Here is a 10,078-nt window from a genome sequence, read left to right as displayed (position 1 = left end):
CTGGACACCATTTTTTTTATTTCCTCAGCATATTAAGGATATTTCAGAGACGTGTAAATAAAAGTAGGGCAGACACATCTACTGACTGCTTGTATCAACATCCTGCTGCTGGGCAAAAGGAATAGGAGCAAGAGCAGCATTGCCTGCTTACCACAAGTGGAGTAGCACTGAATAAAAGACCTCTGCAAATGGCCTCCACTTTGTTCCACCCAGGGCACGTGAACAAAGTTGGAACTAGAGCTCATCAGGCTCCTTATGTGCCATCTTTATTTGCCTGCTTGGCACACTGCCCAGGAACCTTTTGCAAGAGTATTCAATGAAAAGCAAAGGAATCCACTTGTAAGCAAGTAGGGTTTGCTTCTCCAGGGCACCAGCCTTGAAGATCTGAGCACAGGCACTGTGGACATAAATTTGCTTTATATAAGAAAAAAACTGCACCAGTGGCATTCTCACTTTCAATCATCACCTCCAAAATGAGGAAATAAGCCAAGTTGCTAATTTCCCTTTAGATTATATATCCTTATGTGTTATATAATGTATAAAGCATTAAAAGATACTTTCTTTTCCACTTTGGAGGGGGAGACAGTTTTGTGGGTAATTCAGACAAGTTTACAGTTTCTTCCCTGAAACTTAAAGTAGGAATATGCAGCTTAGAGGAAGGAGGAAACTGCTTTTCATAGACTGTGGTGAGAAGTTTCTGAATTAATCAATCTCTACTGTGGTTTTGGGGGATTGGTTTATTACTTCCTTGCTTACAGTTATCTAAAGGTCTGCCAATTAATTCTCTGAGTTCTAATCTACCAGTCTCCCCAAAGGAGACTAATCAAATACCTAGGAACTGGAACTCCCAGGCACTAAAACCCAGGGAGCCAGCAGAGTGGTTTGCTTGGTGGCACAGCTTTCCCATTTGTCCTTTCCCAGGAGCTCTCTCCAGGCAGACCAGGGCTCATCAGTTCATGACAATTCTTGGCATCCCTATGCTCTCTCTGGCTGAGGACTTAACCTTTTTGTTTGTTTTTGTTTGGTTTGTTTTTTTGCCTAATTGTGTAGGTGATTACCATAAATTAAACTGAACACTAGAGTAATTTGTTCACAGGCTGGGCTAAACTTGAAGTTTATTGCTTTCTTTGCCAGCCCTGCAGAAGTCTTGCATAGCTGAAAGCATGGCCACTTTCCCCAAGCTCTATTAGCTGGTTGTGCCTCTTCAGTTGTGACCTTATTGTTTTCTTTTCTCTGACAATTCAGTAGGGTGAGTGTTCCTTGCCTTAAGGTGATTTTCTGTTCACTGACTGCTATTCTGAGATCTTCAGAAGTTTCTCCATCGGTTAATAAAACCTGGACTGAAAGCAGACATTCTCAATATGGCTTTTGAAGCTCTAATGTAGATTAAAATTTAATTATGATGTATGACTATAAGCAGATTATAATAGTAGCACTCAAGCTTACTCTTTTGACAAGTAATGATTTCTTCTTTCCAGTTAGTAGTAACTATTGAAAAGTCAAGCTGGATAATTCACTGGGATAGTACATGTGGTTAAAGTATTTGCTTCTTCACTGAATAAGAACCATCTTAATTTGATCAAATCCCCAAGGACTTACCTCGTTAGAAACTTTCATAATTAAACAGTTATGGATGCCTCCTTTTAGAGATAGGAACCAAGTAGCTAAAAGGCTCAACCATTGGCCCTAACCTACCCCTTCCCAAAAAATAAAAACCAAACCAAAAAACCAAGACAAAACAAAGCAAAAAAAAAACCTCCCCAGGCTTCCCATCAGGAAACAACAATTTTTACATAAGTCAACAGGTGATTAACCATTGGTACAAATGACCAACAGTACAGAAAGTTTTAATGGAAATCCCACCTTAATTAGACACCAGATGCTTCACTGAATACAGGAGTGCTGGTTTGGAATATAATACCATATGATTCTGTGATTCTTTCTATTTGCAAATTAATTTTCTAATATAAGATCTATCTGGGGCATTATCCTAGAAAAATATATATTTGTCAAATATTTGTTCAGCACTGGAATTCAATATTCTCATCCTCAGGGTAAGTGTGATTCTCAACATGTGGGAGTACCCCAGAAATTCCTAAATAATTGCCTGAATGACAAAAATTTTGAAAACTTACAACATATATAGGATTTTTCATCAGGAAATACCAAATGACGTAATAAAGGAAAAATGCACGGTTAGTTCCATCTTGTGGGGAAAAAAGTGGTTGACAATATGTAGTGACATTTTAATGGCTAAGCCAAGCCCACCCCACCAAAGCTACCGACTGATCCTCTCCCTGTCCACTCCTCAATTTAGACTCAGAAGATCATCTGAAATTTCACAAAAAAACCCAAGAACAGTCATTGCCCAGGACTGGCAAAAGCCAACAGAGAATCATGGTGAAGATGCATGGCTCCCTCATAATACTTTCAAGGAAAATGAGCTCCATAGTCTCCGAATCCTTAAATCTGATAATACTTGTTCCCAATTCAAGCTCTGTGCAGGATGTTTCATTGGCACTGCTGCATTGCTGAAGCACATCCACTTTTCAGGTCCCATTCTTCAGATTTCTTCATCGCAAAAGAAATTCTTTAGCAATGGACATTCCATTTTCCTGCATAATCAATTTATTTCCTAGGCCAGCACCTTCAGCACTTTTCAAATTAGAGACTCTTCTGGGAGCTGTGAGTTGTAAGGATGTCTGTTGAAAAGACACCCTGCCCTGTTACTGTGCTTTCTATCTCTGGAAGAAGCTGAGCTTCCAAAGTTTTCTCTGACTCACACTCTAACTGCATAAAACCCCAGACTTCTGGTGACCTTGAACCCAATATTATCATGAAACCTAAAGCTGGAGAGTCAACTGAAGTTAAATCCTAGAGCTTTTTCCTCCGGAGAAGCCAGCAGCTCCCTGCCTCTGCTCATATCCTGTTTCATGATGCTGTAACTGGGAATAGTTCACAGCATAAGTGAGAGGAGTTTCAAAAGCATGGAAGGATAGACCTAACTAAAATAGAACAGGATCTGCAGCTGGGAAGCTGTGAGAAAGACAGGATAAAGAGAAATATGCAATAAAATAGCTATTTATCCAAACAAATATATTTCATTAACATCAATTAGAGCTTGTCATTTTAGGAGTCCTGCATCTGATGCATTTCAGGCAATTAATAGTTATTAAAAGCCAGCTTATTAAGTTAAGTTACTTTTCATTAAAATGTTCTCACCTATTGGGTGTTTAATTAGCACACAATTCACTATCCATTTAAAGCAATTACTTTATATAGTTGAGTGCATTAGAAGCAGTTATTTATGGACTCCTGGCTGTAATAGATCCAAGAAACTCACAAAACTACAGTGTGTGCACTTGTGTGTGTATCATCAGTGCTAAAGTAATGGCACTTACATGAGGACAGTCATCAGAATGCAAAGGCTGGGCTGCAGTTCTCTGAAAGACTTAAGAGTTACAAGAGCTTTCTTGACAACGTTTGGCTGGCCTGGTGTGCTGGGGGAATGAGAATTGAGGGACCAGCCACTGAACTGCTGCTGAGGGCTAAGTCAGATGTTCGGGATCATATAAAGATATAAAGAGCAATTGGTTATAGAGAGTGGAATGGAAATATGGACAAAAGCTTTAGCAAAAGATTTCTAAGTACAATGCCAGTGACTTTTATCTAATCTACATCTACCTGTGCCTGTGGACTTTTGGAAGAAAAAGTGCATACAAAGCCTCAGCTTCCTGCCAAGACTCTTCCAAAGTGATGCGTTTGAAACCTTTTTTCATTCTTGAGTTTGTGAGTGGCTGCCATCATCACCTGTTTTTTCAATGAACTCCAAGCACAGATGGGCACAGCATTAGCTGGGGTGCTCCTGCCTTGAAGAGTTGCCAGGAGGCCAGCATAGCAGGTGTCCTCACCCCAGAAGCCAGCCTGCTTACTGGGGACACCACTGCATGGGGCCTCATGAGACCAAAAGTACCCAGCAAGGGGACTAGTGCTGGCTCTCCCCTACCATTGCTCCTCACACCATGCCAACCTCTAACCAAGATAGGGAAAGTCAAGGGAGGTTGTGCTAGAGAGAGCTGCTGAGTCAAAATATTACTCTTGCTGTCTTACTGCTCTTTTCATCCTCTTCTGCAGCCCTCCACAAAAAAATAATTGAGTATTTGTTTTATAATTTTCTGAGGAAAAGCCAAGTCTCTGATTACCTTTATCTACACCTCTACTCCAAGCTGAAATACTACAGGTGCTCAGAGGGTGCTCTGTTCAGAAGACAGGGAACAGAAAGCACTTTGAAGCAGAGGAGAGCACCAAACAGGCATGAGGAGAAGGGATTACGTGAGCAGAGGCAGGCAGATGGTGTTAGGGGCTGGGGAGGCAGCAGACAGATGACACTGGCAGCCTGGATGGGCAGGAGCGTCCAAGGACAGCTTCACCAAACAGGAGTAAAATTAAAGCAGGCCATGTGCTTGGGATGACTGTGCTGCTTTTGTGGCTGCAGCAGATGCTCTCCCAAAAGGCAGGCATGGGGAGATGCCATGAGAGAGATTTCTTCATCTGTTTTCACAAAAGATGGGTGTGGAAGGGATGGGCACAGGGAAGATTTATGGTCCCGCGGCAACACAGAAGGATGCACAGGACCCAGCACAGCTGTTTGTAGGGATCTCTGAGAGACTCCTAACATCTCTACAGACATGAGAGGATCAGCATGAGAAGTGGAAAGCTTCAAGTTAGGACTCCCAAGGTCTCATTCCTAGAGCTTGATGTCAAGCAGAAAACAAACAGCTCATGTAAGAGACAGTTTACCATACAGCTGAGATGAAAACAAAAACTCCCCTTAGCTCAAGGGGTCTCAGAGACACCCTTGTTTTAAATTACCTTGCCTTTTTTAAAAGTCATGATGCTTAGAAGACAAAATCAGAATATTTTAATCATAACATCCACTGTTGCTGGTGAAGTTAAACTAGTTTATACCTCTGTACCTTATCCCCATCTCCATCCTGCATGCTTTGAAAGCTAAACTAAGCTCACCATATGCCCTATTTGCACACACAGGGACAGCATTTGCCTTAAGTTTCCTCCTCTAAACTAAAACCCATCCCAAGCTATCAGTTACCAATAGCTGATAACACACATAGCCCTAAGCTCTCCTACACCTGCAGGGACCAAGGGGTGAAAAAGGAACTAGTACTAGCTACACCCAGAACATTGTTTTACCTGCAGATGGGAATACTCTTTTTTCTTAGATGTCTGACCGTGTGTAATTCGTCAATTTGTAAAATTTGATCAGACTAAAAAATGCCCTGGAATAAATGCAAAGTACAAAGGAGCACAGTTGCCAAGTGTCGTATAAACGATGAACAAACAGATTCTCATGTAAGCAGCTTGGTAAAGAAGAGGATTTGGAGATCTGTAAAAATAAACAGGCCCAGAACAAGCTGCAGACATAATTAAATGAGTGAGATGAAATATCAGATGTTGGTAGCCCACAAACACTTTCATGATGACAATAATAACAGGGACTCGGTGGATGAAAAGCAAGAGAGAAAATGTTCCATTAAAAATAATGGTGAACAAAATGAGGGCTGTGTGATGGAGAGAAGGGCATGTTACACAGTCATTTTAAAATGTTATCTTTTTGTGAAAGAAAGAGAGACCTTCTAAGGCAGTCATTTCTTCTGCATCAGTGAAGGGTAAAGTGCCAGCCTTGGGAAATTCAACATCTCTAGACAATAAGCCAGACTCCCAGCCAGGCTCTGAATTTGGCATATTTCCTTCACTCATTTCCAAAGAGGTGCATTAATTTGAAACTACTGGGGATCTGGATCAGTTTATAAAAATCCAGGACAAGGACCATGTACTGTAATAACTGTTTAGCTAATGAACAAGCAATTCATTGACATTTTCCCAGCTGGGAATAAGTATAGATTGTATTACAGATTTAATTCCTATTATAAATATGCTAGGCATATGTATAAATGTGTATAACATAAGTTAAGGATAGGAACAATGTATACTTCCCACTAGGGCAAATTAAAAAAAGATGCAAGTCTAAATATATCAACATTATATGAAACTTACTCCAGTGAAACACGTAACTAATTGGAAATATCTGTAAGAGGAAGTACAGACCTTTAGAAATCATTGTTTGATTAATGACTGATGATGGAGTCAGGCTGTCTTGGTTGGCTAACACACCTCACACATCCTTGGAGTGTCCTGCCTGTCACTTCCTGACAGCTACAAAATTCCTCGTTCCTTTCACAGGCTTTTTGCAGCTGCTTGACACACTGCCCTGGGAAGCAGCTTCACCTTCAGCCACCAGAGACCACAGGTGAGGCAGGGTAGGAGATCTTTACCTCAAGGGACACCCCTGCCCGTGTAGCTCTGCACACATACACCTCTCTTAAATCCAGAAGCGTGACAATAAAAAGCATGGGAACACAACACATGCTAAATTGGCAAGGATTACACAGCATTTAACCTGATGCTTGGTTTTATTCAGCTCATCTACCCCTTGGGATTTATTTGGTGTTTCTGATAAAACAGAAAGTAAATACAGAAGAGGTTCCAGCTTCCCTGCTAATGTACTTGGAAAGGCACGGGACACCATCACCAGTGTGCTCAGGGAAATGCAGCTGTGAAGGGGTCAGGGTGCAGATAAAGAACTCAGTTGGGCACTGTCAGCTGCAGCAGGAAGGCAAAAGGCAAGCTCTGACTTCTGCATCCCTGTTCATTTCAGCTCCTCCTGTAACTTTCTCATCCCACTCCCAGCTATTGGTATGTGAATCATGGCATCGTGTCTGACATCTGCAGCTGCAATGTCAGGCAGCAGGAACTGCTGCTGCTCCTCGGGGCCCAGACACACTGCTAGACACTCATTTAGGGTCTGGGGTGAAGTCTGTGAGAAGAACCCTTTGCTGTGCTAACTGCCTGTGCAGAGTCTCATGTAACCACACACAGAGTTTGATCCTCAGTTAGAAAGGTACCAACATCTTAAAAATGTGAGTAATGTTAATGTATGTTACTGTGGAACACTTGAAATCAGCAAAAAGATGAAACAACATCTGCTTCATTGCAGAAAAAAGGAGCTCTGTGCACAGCAGCTGGTTAATTATCTATCACTGTCAAGCATCGATTTCTACACCATACATTTATACACTCATAAATCCCAAATCAGCTCAGGGAGAGAAGGTGCTTTTAGGAACTAAGAAATAGAACTAGCACATACATGTCTTGAATTGTCAGCTTTAACATAAATCTAACTAACACCCACCATTTCCTTCCTACCTTGTAAGTAAAATACTCATCTTGAACACTCAGAAGCAGTATTTTTACTCAAGCTAGTCAGACCAAAGCAACAATATATTTGGGATCCAATGTTCCAGTGAATGTGTTTGTCACAACATAATGAGGCTACAGCACTAAACTGCTCTTTGTAAAGTTTGTAACAGCAATTGCACTAGCTACAGGTTTCTGAACTGAGGATTAAAAACTTGGTGGAGCCTGGCTCAAGAACGCCCCCCTAGGTTTTTAGGTAGTCATTGGTACAAGGAAGAAACTATAATTGATTAATGAATCAAGGAATTTCCAAGAAGAGTGAAGTATTAAAAACCACAGTATTTTTATAATTAAAATATTTTCTTAAATTTCAATTACAGTAAGTGGGAAAATATGTCATACAGCAGTCTTTTGGTGGTCAATATACATATAAGATGGGTGCTTTTCAAGTTCTGAAGTATTCCATATGGTCAGTCAGGAAATGTCAGCAATCTACCTGATGAAAAAGCTTTGTTGAAAATCACAATCAGTGAGTCTGAAGTATTTCACTCAGAAGATTTCTACATAGACATGTTTTTCTGGGATGCAAATCAGCCTAAAGAGTGTTCTGCACTTCAGTGGCAAAGCAGCTGAAAGGTCCAGCCTGGGGGTGCAGCACCACAGAGAGCTTGGGGCTGATACCTGGGTATGTTGCTAACCCAAGGTAGTCGAAACTTTGTCTTGGGTACAAATCATGTATCAATTTGAAATGCAACTACTTTTAGCTTCTCTGGAGTTGTGTGAGCTCCCTGAAATGAAGCCTTAGCTGGGAGGCTGCAAAGCAGTGACCCAACAGAAAGCTGAATGTGCTGCAGTCTCTGTCCTTGCAGACTTCCCAAGCTGCCTGAACTGAGATGCATCAGATGCAAAACCAAACCAAGTCCCTCAGCATCGTGTTTACCATATTATCTTTAAAAGTACCTGCCTGGTTTTGCCTACTCATGTAGAATTCTGCAGTTTCTACAAATTATGGACGTTTCCAGTCAGCATGCTCTGTTGCCCATATGTGTCCCCCCTAGACCTTACAATCTTCTCACTTCAGCCCCTCTGTATTCTTTTTTCAAGTCCTGTCTTCCTCTGCAATTACTCTTATTCCACATACTGTCATTTGTATCCCACCTACCTAAATCTATAGGGAAATAGCAGGGAATTAATATGTTTGGCTAAAAATACTTGCTACAAATGTGCCAAAAGGATCATATTCCCTGTTCTGTCAGGTACTGTGAGGAAACAGACTCGTTAATTTCATTTTTTTTAAAGGGGAACAAATGACAATTATTGTTTACTTTGAAGTATGATCTTTAGCATGAATAATTCTCCAAAAAGAAACACCTGCTTCACAGATGAGTTGTGACAGCAGACAATATGCTGCTGTATTGTGCATCCACACTTGAGTGGCAAGAGCTGGGACTGGGACTGTCTGTCCAGCATCACAGAACAGTCCAAAGAGGCCAACACCACTTGTCAAGGCTTTTGATTGGCTTCTAGGGGTATTTTGCAACAGTTCTAGGTGTTTTGAAGTGTGGTTGGCCCTGATGCAGTGTCTTTGTGCCTCAAAGAAGGCATGGCATATGCCAGCTACTAAACATAACTTTTGGGAAGTGCCTAGCCCCAAAATGACCTGGGTTTGTCCAGGGCCTCTGGACATGAATGTTTCCAGGCATTTTGTCTCTAGCTACACAGAACACTTCCTATTCAGCACATGAAACAGGTTTCTTCTTTTGCCCAGCAGACCTTGGCTGGAAGCCCATCATTTCAGCTTATTAAAGCTACTGTCTGCACACCAGAATGGATTTTAGCAACAGCTGATCCTGGGCCAATACATATCATCTCATTTCAAGTCCAAACTTCTCCAGAATTTCAGGCCTTTTAGCATCCCTGGCTCACACTTTCTGAGCTGGCTGATAGATTCAGACTATTTTCATTCTGATTATTTTCCTTATTGGTGCACATAATACACTGCAAAATAATGATCAAACATAGGTGTGTTAAACTATGGCCTCTTTATGCATGGATGGATAGATGGAAGGGAGGAAGGGAGGGAGGAAGGAAGGAAGGAAGGAAGGATCTTTTTCTTTTCTATGTCTTTGGCAAATAGATTGAGTAGTAGTGCACAGAATATTCAAGACACATATCAAAAAATACATCTCACAAAAAGGGATGCAGAAGAAATAGACTGCTTGGAGGCAGAGTGGTCACTGTCACTGGGGGTCTTTGAAGGAAGGTTAAACAGACAGCTGTTAGGACAGGTGCAGCTCTCCCGTTGGTAGAAGGACCTTCCAGAAGCCTGGAATTTTATGAATTTCTCTCTTCTAGCAGCAGCTCACCCAGCGCTGGCACTGGAGGAAGAAGCTCATTCTGGAAGCATTCTCCTGCAGGCAATTCCTCATCTTTCCTCTCCTTTGCTTTACCATAAATCCACTACTGGTCCTTGGAAGCCATTGCCATCTCAGGACTGGATAGCTAAGGAAGATTTGTCATCATCTAATGCAGAAGTGAAATTTAGTCTTTAGCACCTTCAGTCTTTAGCACCTACCATCCTCCAAGCCATGCAACCTTCCCATCCCATCCTGTGCCCTGGCAGGGGATTACAGTTAAAATTTCAATTTAAAAAAGAGAGAGAACACAGATGGCATCTGTCGTATGCCCTTTCCTTTCCACTCACACTCTTCTTCCAAAAGAAGGTGACAGATATTTTACCTTATACTAAACTCACCCATGTGGCTGTGAGCACACTACCTTACATCACCTCTATGCAAAGTGG

General features: G+C 41.5%; 1 long non-coding RNA gene across 2 annotated transcripts in view; it reads right to left on the bottom strand.

The window, feature by feature from the left end:
* LOC139803934 (uncharacterized) overlaps positions 1–10,078 on the bottom strand; it is a 112,408-nt gene that overhangs the window by 6,690 nt on the left and 95,640 nt on the right. The window lies entirely within an intron of this gene.

The sequence above is a fragment of the Heliangelus exortis genome, chromosome 17 (assembly GCF_036169615.1).
Source record: "Heliangelus exortis chromosome 17, bHelExo1.hap1, whole genome shotgun sequence".
NCBI classification, from domain to species: domain Eukaryota; kingdom Metazoa; phylum Chordata; class Aves; order Apodiformes; family Trochilidae; genus Heliangelus; species Heliangelus exortis.
The sequence above is the reverse complement of the archived record's forward strand: the minus strand, read 5'-3'. Positions and strand labels throughout refer to the sequence as shown.